This window comes from Podarcis raffonei, chromosome 11, assembly GCF_027172205.1.
Source record: "Podarcis raffonei isolate rPodRaf1 chromosome 11, rPodRaf1.pri, whole genome shotgun sequence".
Taxonomy (NCBI): domain Eukaryota; kingdom Metazoa; phylum Chordata; class Lepidosauria; order Squamata; family Lacertidae; genus Podarcis; species Podarcis raffonei.
The window spans coordinates 9,431,581-9,446,591 of NC_070612.1; positions in this window are offsets into that span (position 1 = coordinate 9,431,581).

Sequence of the window (15,011 nt, forward strand, 5' to 3'; positions counted from 1 at the left end):
ACGCGCAGAGAGGATCGGGCCGGCAGCAGCAGGGGAGGTGCTACCGTCCACTCTTATGGATCGGGCACCTTTGCAGTCCGCGGGTGCCAAGCTCGTTCCCCAGTCGGAGAATTTCCAAGTGGATTGGGCCCAACGTTTGAAAAAGCCTGGCTAGTGCAAAGTGATCAAGATGCATTGTTTATGAAAGTGGTCTTTATCTCCAGGCAAATTGTAAAATGCCAAGGTGTGTGAATAATTATAGTATTTTCCAACATGAAAACAAGCCGGGCTTTGGAAGGGATAAGGAATTCGGAAGAGGGAGGGGAAACTAATTTGCCATTAAAATTAGGCATATCCTCTCTTCAAAGAGGTTCTGCATCCATTTGTGATTCCTGCTCAGAACACACACATTCTTTTGATTGAAACTGTGATCCCATATGCTTTTTCTTGGGAGTAATCTTTCCTCGCAAGGATACCAATGGTTTTACATCCCTGAAATCACCGGGGTTGGATCCTGAGTCACAACAGTGCCATCCTCCTCATGGAGGCTGATTTTGAAGTCAGTCATCAGAAAAGGGTGGCAAACGTTCCACCAATTGTGGCAACTGTCTTCCTTCCAAGTAGATTCCACTGAAATCCAGAGCACTGTCTTCCAATATATTAAAGGTAAAGGGACCCCTGACCATTACGTCCAGTAGTGACCGACTCCGTGCTCATCTCGATTTACTGGCTGAGGGAGCCAGCGTACAGCTTCCATGTCATGTGGCCAGCTTGACTAAGCCGCTTCTGGCAAACCAGAGCAGCGCACAGAAATACCGTTTACCTTCCCGCCGGAGCGGTACCTATTTATCTACTTGCGCTTTGACGTGCTTTCGAACTGCTAGGTTGGCAGAAGCAGGGACCAAGCAACGGGAGCTCACCCCGTCGCAGGGATTCGAACCGCCAACCTTCTGATTGGCAAGTCCTAGGCTCTGTGGTTTAACCCACAGAGCCACCCGCGTCCCTTTCCAATATATTGCTGATTATTAAATGATAACACTTAAGTTTCAAGGTATGAAAGTCTATTGAAATCCACACAGCTTTTATTTCATCTGAAGGCCTCAAATTGACACCAATCTGATCATGGGGCCAGGTTCTCTGCATGTCCATGACCTGCATGTCAAATGGCTTAACCAGCTTGTGGATCTGGCTTGCTTACACCACACACAGCCTGTGACACTCAGAAAGTTTGCTTTCTCCATGGTGCCCACTACCATCACATATCCTAGGCACCTATTTACTCCAAAGTAAGCTCCATTAAATGGTCTTTGCACTGGCATAAGGCTGCAATCTGAGGGACGCGGGTGGCGCTGTGGGTTAAACCACAGAGCCTAGGACTTACCGATCAGAAGGTCGGCGGCTTGAATCCCCGCGACAGGGTGAGCTCCCATTGCTCGGTCCCTGCTCCTGCCAACCTCGCAGTTTGAAAGCATGTCAAAGTGCAAGTAGATACTGTAAATAGGTACCGCTCTGGCGGGAAGGTAAACGGTGTTTCCGTGCGCTCCTCTGGTTCGCCATAAGTGGCTTAGTCATGCTGGCCACATGACCCAGAAGCTGTTCACCGGCTCCCTCAGCTAATAAAGCGAGATGAGCACTGCAACCCCAGAGTCGGTGACGACTGGACCTAATGGTCAGGGGTCCCTTTACCCTTTACCTAAGCTCCATTAAATGGTATTTGCACTGGCATACGGCTGCAATCCTGAACATAAGTGGGGCTTCTGAAAAGAACATGCATAGTTTTTTGTTTTTTTAAAAAGCATTCCTTAAAGGCCTATCCAGACATCCTTTTATTGTTCACGATGGTTTGTGCTATTGGGGTGGTTACACACATCCCACTTTCACTACACTTTGTACCTGCAAAGGTCACACTCCTTCCTTTCCAATAAGTGCATATCCAGTAACTTTCTGTTGAAATCTCATAACTTCCGGTTTATTTTTGTCCTGCTTTCGTTACCCTATATCAGGCATGTCCTACAGCTAGATCGTGATCTACTGGTAGAACACTGGACGTCTGTGGTAGATCACTGGTAGATCACTGCCCCCCCCACAGAAGCTCAACAACTTTGACCTGAACCCCTTAAAAAGGGGGTAGATCACTGCCAGTTTTTAACTCTGTGAGTAGATCACAGTCTCTTGGGAGTTGGCCACCCTTGCCCTATAGCATGGGTAGGCAAACTAAGGCCCAGGGGCCGGATCTGGCCCAATCGCCTTCTAAATGGATGCAGTGGATGTAGCCTACCTTGATTTCAGCAAGGCATTTGACAAGGTGCCCCATGATATTCTTGTAAAGAAGCTGGTAAAATGCGGTCTTGACTATGCTACCACTCAGTGGATTTGTAACTGGCTGACTGACCGAACCCAAAGGGTGCTCATCAATGGTTCCTCTTCATCCTGGAGAAGAGTGACTAGTGGGGTGCCACAGGGTTCTGTCTTGGGCCCGGTCTTATTCAACATCTTTATCAATGACTTGGATGATGGACTCAAGGGCATCCTGATCAAATTTGCAGATGACACCAGACTGGGAGGGGTGGCTAACACCCCAGAGGACAGGATCACACTTCAAAATGACCTTGACAGATTAGAGAACTGGGCCAAAACAAAACAAGATGAATTTTAACAGGGAGAAATGTAAAGTATTGCACTTGGGCAAAAAAAATGAGAGGCACAAATACAAGATGGGTGACACCTGGCTTGAGAGCAGTACATGTGAAAAGGATCTAGGAGTCTTGGTTGACCACAAACTTGACATGAGCCAACAGTGTGACGCGGCAGCTAAAAAAGCCAATGCAATTCTGGGCTGCATCAATAGGAGTATAGCATCTAGATCAAGGGAAGTAATAGTGCCACTGTATTCTGCTCTGGTCAGACCTCACCTGGAGTACTGTGTCCAGTTCTGGGCACCACAGTTCAAGAAGGACACTGACAAACTGGAACGTGTCCAGAGGAGGGCAACCAAAATGGTCAAAGGCCTGGAGACGGTGCCTTATGAGGAACGGCTAAGGGAGCTGGGCATGTTTAGCCTGGAGAAGAGGAGGTTAAGGGGTGATATGATAGCCATGTTCAAATATATAAAAGGATGTCACATAGAGGAGGGAGAAAGGTTGTTTTCTGCTGCTCCAGAGAAGCGGACACGGAGCAATGGATCCAAACTACAAGAAAGAAGATTCCACCTAAACATTAGGAAGAACTTCCTGACAGTAAGAGCTGTTTGACAGTGGAATTTGCTGCCAAGGAGTGTGGTGGAGTCTCCTTCTTTGGAGGTCTTTAAGCAGAGGCTTGACAACCATATGTCAGGAGTGCTCTGATGGTGTTTCCTGCTTGGCAGGGGGTTGGACTCGATGGCCCTTGTGGTCTCTTCCAACTCTATGATTCTATGATAAATCCGGTCAGTGGACGGTCCAGGAATCAGTGTGTTTTCACATGTGTAGAATGTGTGCTTTTATTTAAAATGCATTTCTGGGTTATTTGTGGGGCATAGGAACACGTTCATTCCCCCCTCCAAATATAGTCTGGCCCCCCACAAAGTCTGAGGGAGAGTGGACCGGCCCCCTGCTGAAAAAGTTTGCTGACCCCTGCCCTATAGCCCCTCCCCCAGACAGCACAGGGGAACCATCACAGAATAAATTCACACCAATGCACCATCCTTGTGACGAGAACATATTGCAGAATATACAGTGGTACCTCAGGTTACATACGCTTCAGGTTACACACTCTGCTAACCCAGAAATAGTGCTTCAGGTTAAGAACTTTGCTTCAGGATAAGAACAGAAATCGTGCTCCAGCGGTGCGGCAGCAGCAGGAGGCCCTATTAGCTAAAGTGGTGCTTCAGGTTAAGAACAGTTTCAGGTTAAGAACGGACCTCCGGAACGAATTAAGTACTTAACCTGAGGTACCACTGTACGGCCAATGGCACCCTAGTCTGGAGGTGTCCTTATATTGCAGAGGGTTGGACTAGATGACCCTCATAGCCCCTCTCAGTGATTCTAAGTCAGGCCCTTGTTCCATCTAGCAGTGCATTTTCTGCATTGACTGGTTGGGGGTCTTCAGAGTTTCAGGCAGGGATCTATCTCTCCCAGCTTCACCTGGAGATGCCAGGGATTGAATGGGTGATTTCCTGCATGCAGGACAGGTTCTCTACCCCTGAGCTACGCCTCACCTTTAATTTCAGTTGCACCTGGTGGAATTCCATCTTCTCCACAAGCATCAAAAGTGTCCTATTGGCAGAGGAGCTGGGCTGCCCATCTTTAGGATTAGGAGACAAGGCTGTCTCCTCATGGTCTCCATGCAGGATGAGATACATGGCATGGGACGTTGAGGATGGGCCTTTTTGGTGTTGGCTCCTTGCATGTGGAGCTCCCTCTCTACTGAGGTGTATCTGGAACCATCTCACTATACTGTAGTTTTAGGTGGCTGGTGAAGAGCTCTTTCTCCCTCAGGCCGTTGTTAGAGAACAGGTGTGATTGGATCAGTGGATTAGATCCTGTTGTTGTTAGTACAGTGGTACCTCGGGTGAAGAACTTAATTCGTTCTGGAGGTCCGTTCTTCACCTGAAACTGTTCTTCACCTGAGGTACCACTTTAGCTAATGGGGCCTCCCACTGCCGCCACCCCGCGATTTCTGTTGTCATCCTGAAGCAAAGTTCTTAACCCAAGGTACTATTTTTGGGTTAGCGGAGTCTGTACCAGTGGTTCTCAACCTGTGGGTCCCCAGATGTTGTTGGACTACAACTCCCATCATCCCTGAGCTATGGCCTTGCTAGCTAGGGGTGATGGGAGTTGTAGTTCAACAACATCTGGGGACCCACAAGTTGAGAAAGGCTGCGTGTAACCTGAAGCATCTGTAACCCGAGGTACCACTGTAAATGCTATTTAGTAACTTGTTGGTGAATTTAAAGTTTGTGTTATTTTATGGATCTTTTTTATTAAAAGAATCTTATTTGATGTAAACCACCCTAGGGTTTATGACAAGGGTGGTATACTGTATAAGTAAGTAAATGGTACACATTTTTGATGGGTGTGTACCTCTGTCTGGAGGGAGCCTTTTCTTCCATGTAAACATGGAAGAAGAAAATGCCAATTGACTTAGATTCAAAGGTCCTTCAGCTTAAACTGCATGTTTTATGGTCAGGGAACCCTGAGCCCCAGCAGCAGATGCAGATGAACTTGTAGGTTTGGTATGGAGACAGATAACCTCTCCATACAGTGGTACCTCTGGTTAAGTACTTAATTCGTTCTGGAGGTCCGTTCTTAACCTGAAACTGTTCTTAACCTGAAGCACCACTTTAGCTAATGGGGCCTCCCGCTGCTGCCGCGCCACCGGAGCACAATTTCTGTTCTCATCCTGAAGCAAAGTTCTTAACCCGAGGTAATATTTCTGGGTTAGCGGAGTCTGTAACTTGAAGCGTATGTAACCTGAAGCGTATGTAACCTGAGGTACCACTGTATTTTAAAAAGAAGGTGGACTTAAATGGAAACATTCTGTTAAAAAGCAGAATGGCAAACAGTCTATTCTGGACTCATAACAAGAATATAGTTCCCCAACGTTTCAGCAGAAAAGACCTCAGTCCAACAAACTCAGTGTTAAAAAGGCATGGAATCATAGATCTGAAACGGTCAAATGTGGCCATCTAGCCCAACCCTTGCAAAGCAGGAGGACAACTAAAAAATCCCTGGCAGATGATCATCCTAGCTCTGTTTGAAAACTTCCAGTGGATGAGAGTCCACTGTCTTCCAAGATAGCTCATTCCAGTGCATGCAGGTTTACTCTGAAGGAAGGCCCATGAAGTTGTAAGAGACATTAATCCTGAGACAAACTGCAATCCTGTACACATCAGGTTTACCTGTGAATAAGTCTCATTGAACTCAAGAAGACTTAGTACTGAACATAGACGTGTATAGGGCTGCAGTGCTTATAGCTCCAGAATTATTCTTTTTTAAAGCTCCTATCTTTTGGGGGTTCTTGATTAGGGTTTTGGTTTTATCACCCACCTACCAGAAGATTCAGGGCAACTTGTTGCAAGTTATGCTCCAATCCTATAATCCATTGCCTGGGAATAAGCCCCATTTAACTCAGTGGGGTTTACGTCCGAGTAAGACTGCATCCATCAAGGGCTTAGAATAAAAACGGGCTTCATAAGCATAAGAGGGAAGGGTGGGGGAACCAGAATGCTAAAGTATTGAACTAATGTAGTCGAAAACTAAACAAATGTTTATTTCCATCCGAATTTGGCATCAAGTGTTATTTTTATTCCGAATGACGCTGTGACGACCTCCCCAGCAACACAGGAATACGTAGTAGAAAGAGTGGAATCTTGCAGCCTCGACCATTCAAATTGAGTCCTAGTTATATGAATGGGATTTGTATATTCTCGGCAACTAAAGGCGTCTCCCGTTTCCCTTTCTAACGTTAAACCCCCACCTACATCGTCGCTAAAGGGGAAACCTCGTGGGTGTCCGATTCTTAACATGTGCCACAAAGTCAAGGGCCAGCTGGTGTAATGGTTACAGCATCGTTCTAGGACTTAGGACCATCAATTGGCAAGCATTGAGAATGCATAACCCCCTCCCCTCTCTCCACCCCATTGCCTCTATGAAACAACCCGGACCGAGACTATGAAAGAAGACGTCAAATAGCTAGGGAGTTGTTAATACGCATTCCGCCCCGTATTATTGGTGAGCCGGAGAACGTACGCATGGTTCTCTAGAAACTCACCTCTTGATTGTATCCAGATAAATTATTGTATTTATCTGGATGGAAAGACGGAATATGATACCTGACAGACTCGACTCCCCAACGGTTACTCAGAAGTAAATCCCACTATTATTATTTTTTAAGTCTGGGCACAGGATGGAAACCCATTCAGGCCGATGGAACCGTGCGACACAATTCCTACATATAATTTTTAGAAGGCGGTATGTCGCAGCGACAGCAGCAGCATTTACTCTGGAGTAAACTTAGCGAAAGCTGCACGCGAAGCCTGCCTAATGCCAATTAAAACAGGGAAGGACATCCATGTCTGTTCAGATCCGGCTTACATGAGGTGTGGATCGCGCGGTGTCATCCTTTTGTGACTCCCTTCCTCATACAACTGGCGCGCGTCTGTCAAGAGGCACGGATTTTCCTCTTGAGTCTCCCAGCCCCACACAGTGCCTCAGCCCCCTTCCCGCCCCATCTCTCCACCCCGCCTTTCCCCTTCTGTCACGGAGCCTGCCGTTTGCATGGGAGCGAGAAGGCCGGGCTCCCCGGTTTGCCTCGGACTCCGTGGCACTTTAATCAATGCTTCTAGCCGGGCGGACGTGAATTTCTCGCACGTCATCGGATCTCCTCCTCCAGCTAATTGATTTAAATGGCTTATCGGTTAAAGCAGCGGGCCTCCCTCCCTCCTCACATGATCTATTAGCAGGGAAGAATGTCCTCCCCTTCAATTCCTTGCTACTTGAGTCCTATCATGACACAAAAATGGCAATGAATGGAAGGAAAAGCTCTGGGTGGATGTTTTCGTGTATATATGTTAAAGTATATATATTGATGCTTTTGAATTCTGGTGCTGGAGGAGACTCTTGAGAGTCCCATGGACTGCAAGAAGAACAAACCTATCCATTCTTAAGGAAATCAGCCCTGAGTGCTCACTGGAAGGACAGATCCTGAAGCTGAGGCTCCAAGACTTTGGCCACCTCCTGAGAAGAGAAGACTCCCTGGAAAAGACCCTGATGTTGGGAAAGATGGAGGGCACAAGGAGAAGGGGACGACAGAGGACGAGATGGTTGGACAGTGTTCTCAAAGCTACCAGCATGCGTTTGAGCAAACTGTGGGAGGCAGTGGAAGACAGGAGTGCCTGGCGTGCTCTGGTCCATGGGGTCACGAAGAGTTGGGCACGACTAAACGACTAAACAACAACAACAACAAAATGTTAAAGAAACGTCCCTATTCTGGGAGCGGTGTGCGTGTGAACAAGGCAGGTAGTGGATCCTTGTATCTCTGCGGGTCTCACCTGCGTTTGCTCCCTCGCTATAAACCGATCTTTCCATGGGTACCACATAATAATAATAATAATAATAATAATAATAATAATAATAACAACAATAACAATAATAATGGAAGTGGGAGTCTTTCAAGGAGCACCAACGCCCTTCTTCCTTCAACTGGGCATACTGGTCTTTGGACACCAAGCTTGCTCCTATCTAAATAGTTCCATCCCGGCTGTAGCTGTTTTCTAGTGTCACCAGATAACGCTCAAACCTGCAATTATAGTTGATCCGGGGCTGTTGCGCAACAAACCCGCTCCCCGCCTTGCAAAAAAGATTTGACTTCTAGCGGTAAGGGTAGTGATGGGGAAATGTGGAGGAAAGTGGGAGATGCCACCTTGCGCAAGGTCCCTGCAAACAAATCTGAAGGCGTGCTCCGTAGATGACCAGCTTCTATCTAACCTCTCTGCAAACAAATCAGGAAGAATGCGCAATAAGCAGATCTTCTGGGAGCTCCCTAACCAAAGTAACATCCTTTGCAGGCCTGAGGCAAGAAACAATTCTTCTTTGAGGGGCCATGGTCGTGGCGGTCCTTCCTGCTATTATTAAGAATCTACAGAGCTATGCAAGACTGTATCCTGAACAAGGACTCTATAAACATCGTTGCAAAAAGCTCTGATCGCTTTCCTTCTCACTCTTACGTCTTTATCCTTGGATCCCATACATACTAACTGCAACCCCAAACACACTTGCTCGGGAACAAGTCCTTCTGAACTCAGCGGGCGTAAACGTGCTAAACCTTTTGCCCTTTTAATATCCCATGGAAGTGGGTGGGACGGCTTGCTTCCGGAGAAGGGTCACTCTGCTCAGCAGTTCAACGCGTTGCGCAGTTCAGTTTACTCAGAAGCATCCCACTGTATCGAGAGGAACTTGCTCCTCAGCTAAGAGCGGTTAGGATTGCAGCAACCCTAGACATGGCGATGGAGGAAAGATCCGATTGAGTTCAATGGGGATTACTCGCAAGGAAGCGGCCATACTTAGGATTCCAGACTAAGTTGTTGGTTGCGTTGCTCACCCCTCTGCGGTGTGAAGGAACAGTGACCTGCGTGGGCTGGGATTGGGGTTGGAGAGGGTCCATTTTGCTTTCCGCCAGTCACAAATAGTACTTCCCACTCGGCTCCTGCCCGGCTTTCAGCATCCTCGTCTGCTACAGAGCTCAGAAGGGTCGTAAGCTAAAGCGGCTGGCAATCTCAACTATTGGCTTTTAATTAAAGCGCACAGGGCTCCAGTGTACGGAAGGAATCAGCTACTTCGCCAAGCAGGCGCTGACAGGATCAAAGCAGGCTGGAATCCCATGCACCCTTACGCGAGAGTAAAACCTTTGAGAAACGCCGGTATGGAATGCTGCGCAAACACGTGTAAGAGTGTGCTGGCAGTATTCAAGAAAAACAAACGCAGGGCGTTAGAACACAGAGTTGCTGCAAATATCTCCTCCTCTCTCTTCGGTATTAGATCAGCCGTGGGGCACCTGTGGCCCGCCAGGTGATGCTGAACTACAACTCCCATCATCCCTTGCCATTGACCATGCTTGCTGTGCATGATGGGAGTTGTAGTTCAGCAACATCTGGAGGGCCAAACATTCCTCACCTCTGTCTTCTTGGCCACCAGACTACAGTCTCCACTGGCATCCCACCAAATTTTATTTTTTGTTTAAAAAAGTAAGAGCACTTGAGAGTTTGGGAGGGTGGTTTGTATGGATGGGTCTACTTGCTATTATTATTATTATTATTATTATTATTATTATTATTATTACTATTATTACCATTATTATTATTATTATTATTATTATTATTATTATTATTTTATGGGGGCAGTATTCCCTGCCATTTTGCCTGTTTTATCTGTTTGGAGAAGTATGTGTGTTTGCCTGATTATTGCCTCTCCCCCTCCTGCCACCATGACATGAATATTTTGTGATGCCCACAACAGTTTCTTAGCTTTCCCAAATGCGGAGAAAATCTGCAGCCAAAATGCCAATTTATGTTCACTGTAGAAGAGTAAGAAGGGGTTAAGATTCACAGAGAGCTGAATTCCTAAAGAGAACACACCTCTGTGATGTCATTCCCTTGAATTCTGTGATGGGAAACTTAAAAGGATTTTAACTCAGGAAAGATCCAAACCTCATTCAAGTGGGACTGGGGGGAGAAATTAAGTTCAATATATCCCCTCCTACTTATCTAAATCCACCCAATACCAAATGTGCCTCCAGGTGCCACAAGATTGGGGGCTCCTGTCTTAGGTTTTTGTGAGGATAAGAGGTTGGTGGGGGAAGGAAGGGTGCCCTGTAGAGTTGCCCTGACAGAAGGTTGGGATAAAATTTCAGTCGATAAATAAGAAGATCGTTTATTTTCCTTACCTAACAGGACCTAACCAAAGCAGTCTGGAGATTCAGACATGAAGATTTAAACAATAAGATAAGATAAAACTTTATTCGCTTTAGCCAATGGCCATAGCAACAGTAAAACATTACAGTTTAAGCAAAAAAGGGAATTTGGTATAAGAGCACAGTTTAAAGTTATGAATCAGCCGTCAGTTAGTGGCCCTTATTCTGATTGCCCCTGCTATGAACCTAACCACCTTTGCTGTTATCTGCTCATTTTGATCTGATAGAAGAAAGGACATTGTGGCAGTGGTTGAGTGCCCTGGGATGGTTAGTACGAGTGGGGTGATGATCTCGTTCCTCAGGTCTTTGTAGGGAGTACAGGACAGGTGGACATGTGCCGCTGTTTCGGTGCTACCATCTTCACAGGGGCAAAGATGTTTCTCAGGCAGGATCTTTTGGAATCGACCCTCAAGTACCGCAAATGGCAAAACATCCCGTCTTGCAAGTGTAAAAGCACGTCTGTACTTTGGGATAAGAAGTTTGTGCAGATATGGGGCCAGAGAATCAAAATGGAGAGGTGGAAACTAAACATACCAAGGGCAGAATTTCCTTATAATGGCCAGGTTGTTCTGATGCTCAATATCTTTTAGACGTTGACCAATTGGACTGTTTGCTTTAGTGGGGCCCATAGTGAGAAGGTGTTGTGGGGATAGGCCACAAGAGTGAAGTTTTTGATAGAACTGTTTTAAGCCAGGCACTTTTATGGGAGTCTTGAAGTACTAGGGATAGTAAACCAGGGGGATTTGAGAAGGCGGAGCCAGAAGTTAAGAGTTCTTTGCCAAGTCTGTACTTCTACTGAAGGGAGATTTAAACAATGATTAAACAGCAGGAAGAACTTTCTGACAGTAAGAGCAGTTAAACACTGGAAAGGACTCCCTCTGGAGGTTGTGGACTGTCCTTCACTGGAGGTTTCCAAGCAGAGGTTGGATGGCCATCTGTCACGGATGCTTTAGTTGAGATTCCTGCATTGCAGGGGGTTGGACTAGATGACCCCTGGGTCCCTTCCAACTCTACAACTCTATGATTTTATGAATAGAACCTTGGAGAAAATGTTGGTTTAGGAACATGGGCATAGCCAGGATTTTTGTTGGGGGGGCAGGCCTCAATTTGCTATGTATTTTTTGTATTTTTAATTATTGGGGGGGGGGAGACAGCTGCCCCTCCCCGTCCCCCCTTGGCTATGCCCATGTTTAGGAATCCTCTCCAACTTTTCTTGGTTGGCTCTGTGTGAGATCCAGGTGCAAACTCCTTTCCATTCACAAATTCTATCCTCCTTCCCATTTCTACTCTGCAGTCAATAATCTAATCAGCAAAAGCTTCTGTACCAACAGTCGCTGAAATGGATTTGAGTTCTTGACCTCATAATAATGCACTGAAATCAGCGCTTGTCATTCGATTAAAGAAATCTTACTGCTCAACCTTTAAACATGGCTGGTCCCACTGAGTTCGACATGGCTCACTTCTAGGGAAATGCATAGAAAATTGCAACCCAGGTTGATTTCCCCATGCTGTTAATGGATCTATTAGTTGAATTTGTGGGTTTTGCAGCCAAATCACAAATGCATGTTTTGCTAGGCAAGCACAGGGCTAGTACACAGAGAGTTGTTAAAGTTCCTAGAGAGGACCTTCTGTGTGTGGCCACTTCCTTTCCCTCCTCTGGGAGGGGATTCTGCAACAAATGAAACAACCTCATAGAAATTCCTTCTGCCTCTGAGGAGACCCTCTTTCCACCGTGTTCCCATGCTACGCAGATGGGGGCTCCAGATACACTCACCCCTCTTTGAGGCGACCAACTTTTATTTTATTGTAACTTAGTGGCATTTTTCTGCATACTGCTTTGTAAGCAAACCATTTTGTGTTGTTGTGTTTACTAAAAACGTGTGGTTTATTCTCTGCAACTGGGGGTGGGGGAGAGGACCACAAAAAGAGGGTAAAAAGGTATAACTGCTTTAGTAAACTGCAAAATGTATAAGTGTTTTTACTTTGCTAAAAAGGTGACACAGCCCATTTACTTTTTGCATTTCTCCCACGCATGTGAGCTAGGAGATTGAGATATGTGAAGAATTGTGTATACACATGAAAACTCATACCTAGAAAGCTTATACAGTACTTAGCTGGTCTTTAAGGTGCTACTGGGATTACCGTATTAAATTTTTTTTTTTTTGAAAGATCCTTTTAAAGACTGTCTTAAGACAAAAATACCGTACTTGATTCTCTTAAGGGCGTTCTTTTTGGATCATCTATCTCTATCTATCTATCTATCTATCTATCTATCTATATCTATATCTATCTATCTATCTATCTATCTATCTATCATCTATCAATCTATCTATCTATCTATCTATCTATCAATCTATCCATCTATCTATCATCTATCTATCTATCTATCTATCTATCTATCTATCATCTATCTACCATCTATCATCTATATCTATCTATCTTCTATCTATCTATCATCTATCTATCTATCTATCTATCTATCTATATCTGTCTATCTATATCTATCTATCTATCTATCTATCTATCATCTATCTATCTATCTATCTATCTATCTATCTATCATCTATCTATCATCTATCTATCTATCTATCTATCTATCTATCTATCATCTATCTATCTATCATCTATCTACCTACCATCTATCTATCTATATCTATCATCTATATCTATCTATCATCTATCTATCATCTATCATCTATCTATCTATCATCTATCTATCTATCTATCTATCTATCTATCTATCTATCTATCTATATCTATCTATCTATCTATCTATCTATCTAATCTATCATCATCTATCTCTATCTCTATCATCTATCTATCTATCATCTATATCTATATCTATATCTATCTATATTTACTGTATAAAAAAATCTTTCATCTTGTTACCTGTTTGTATATGTTTGAAACTTTAAGCCTAAAGCCTCCTTCAGGGATCACACTGTGCTCTGTCTGATTGTGAGTAAAACTACGTACTTTTTGTTACTTATGAATAAGACACTGGTGTCTTTATTCTTTTAGGAGGGAGTCAAGGGGTCTTACCAGGAAAATATTAGAATGCATTTCAATCTGGACAAGCCAGATTGTCTTAAGAAACTCATACAAGTTTGCAACTAGTTTTCTGCAGTGCGTGAGAAGGGGAATGTAAACTCTGCTAAGTAAAGGAACTTGCTAGCACAAGTTAGGAAGGATATTAATAAACAATATATCCTCTCCTGCCACCTTGAACATTCCCACATGAAGTTGTTTGAGATCAGAGCTAATTTAGTTGTTAACGTATGGGTTCAACTAACATATGGGTCATATTGCAGACCCCACCATGCATTTTACCATGTTCTGAGGCTGATCCAGTCTTGGATTTTGGCCACAAACCTCCATTTCAATATCTGGTGGGTAACAAACCCAAAGGAAAAAGCATCCATCAATGAAGAATCTTTGTTCTTTCTAGTTAATTTTATAGTTGTTAAAGACTCCCTTCACTGAAATGGTCACTAGGCATTTTATTAACAATAAGAAAATATAAAACAAAATCTGCAATAAATGAAAAGATTAAAATCATTCTCATATATTGCAAAGCAGCATCATAAAAATGACACAACCCATCAGCCCCTAAAAACCTGGCAAAAAATATGAGCTTTTGCCTGGCATCAAAAAGAGGTTGGGACAAGATGCACTCCAGTCGGAAGCTTATTCCACAGACATGGAGCCACCACCAAAAAGGCTCTGCTATGGATCCCCACACTACACACCTCATTTAACACAGGGACCACCAAGAGAGTTTCTTCCACAGATAATGGAGAAAGGGATTCAGTTTTCCACATCTGATTTGGTTCATACATGCATGTTCACCACTTGTTCGCTGCACCATCAAGTGATAACTTGCATGTATGAACTAACCTGGATAGAGCTTTCCTGTGTCCAAGCAGCCACTCAAAACGCAATACTTTTCAACAGAGGCAATTCAGACATTTGGAAAAGGGACATCAAGGACAGGTTCAAGCAGACATGTAGCTGAAAAACCTCCGTAGGTGGTGAGAAAACAGGAAGCTTGGGGACAATGCCCTGAGCAGTTCTTGGGGTGGAATTAGAGGTGGAACCCAAACATTTCTGGCAAGTCCAGGATGCAATCAAATGGTTTGAGAACTCTATCTCTTTAACAGGGCTGGCCCTACTTTTGGGGAAAGTGAGCCGGCTGCCTCAGGCTGCAGATACCAAGGGTAGCAGCAGCCCCTAGTCCCTGCCCCCAGTCCCCATAGCTAGCCTGATGTCCTCAAATACAGTGGAAGATATTCCATTGTCAGTGTTCATGTAGGATTCAATGGTCAATCCAATTGGATTCTGACATCTAACGGAATACTTCTCCTATATTCTCCTTTGCCTCAAGCAACTATCTGACTTTTAGAAGACAACTGAAGACAGCCCTGTTTAGGGAAGTTCTTAATGTTTGATGTTTTATCATGTTTTTGATATTCTGTTGTGAACTGCCCAGAGTGGCTGGGGAAACCCAGCCAGATGGGTGGGGTATAAATTATTATTATTATTATTATTATTAACCAAAGGCCTCAACTAGCCCTGATTTGGGAGGT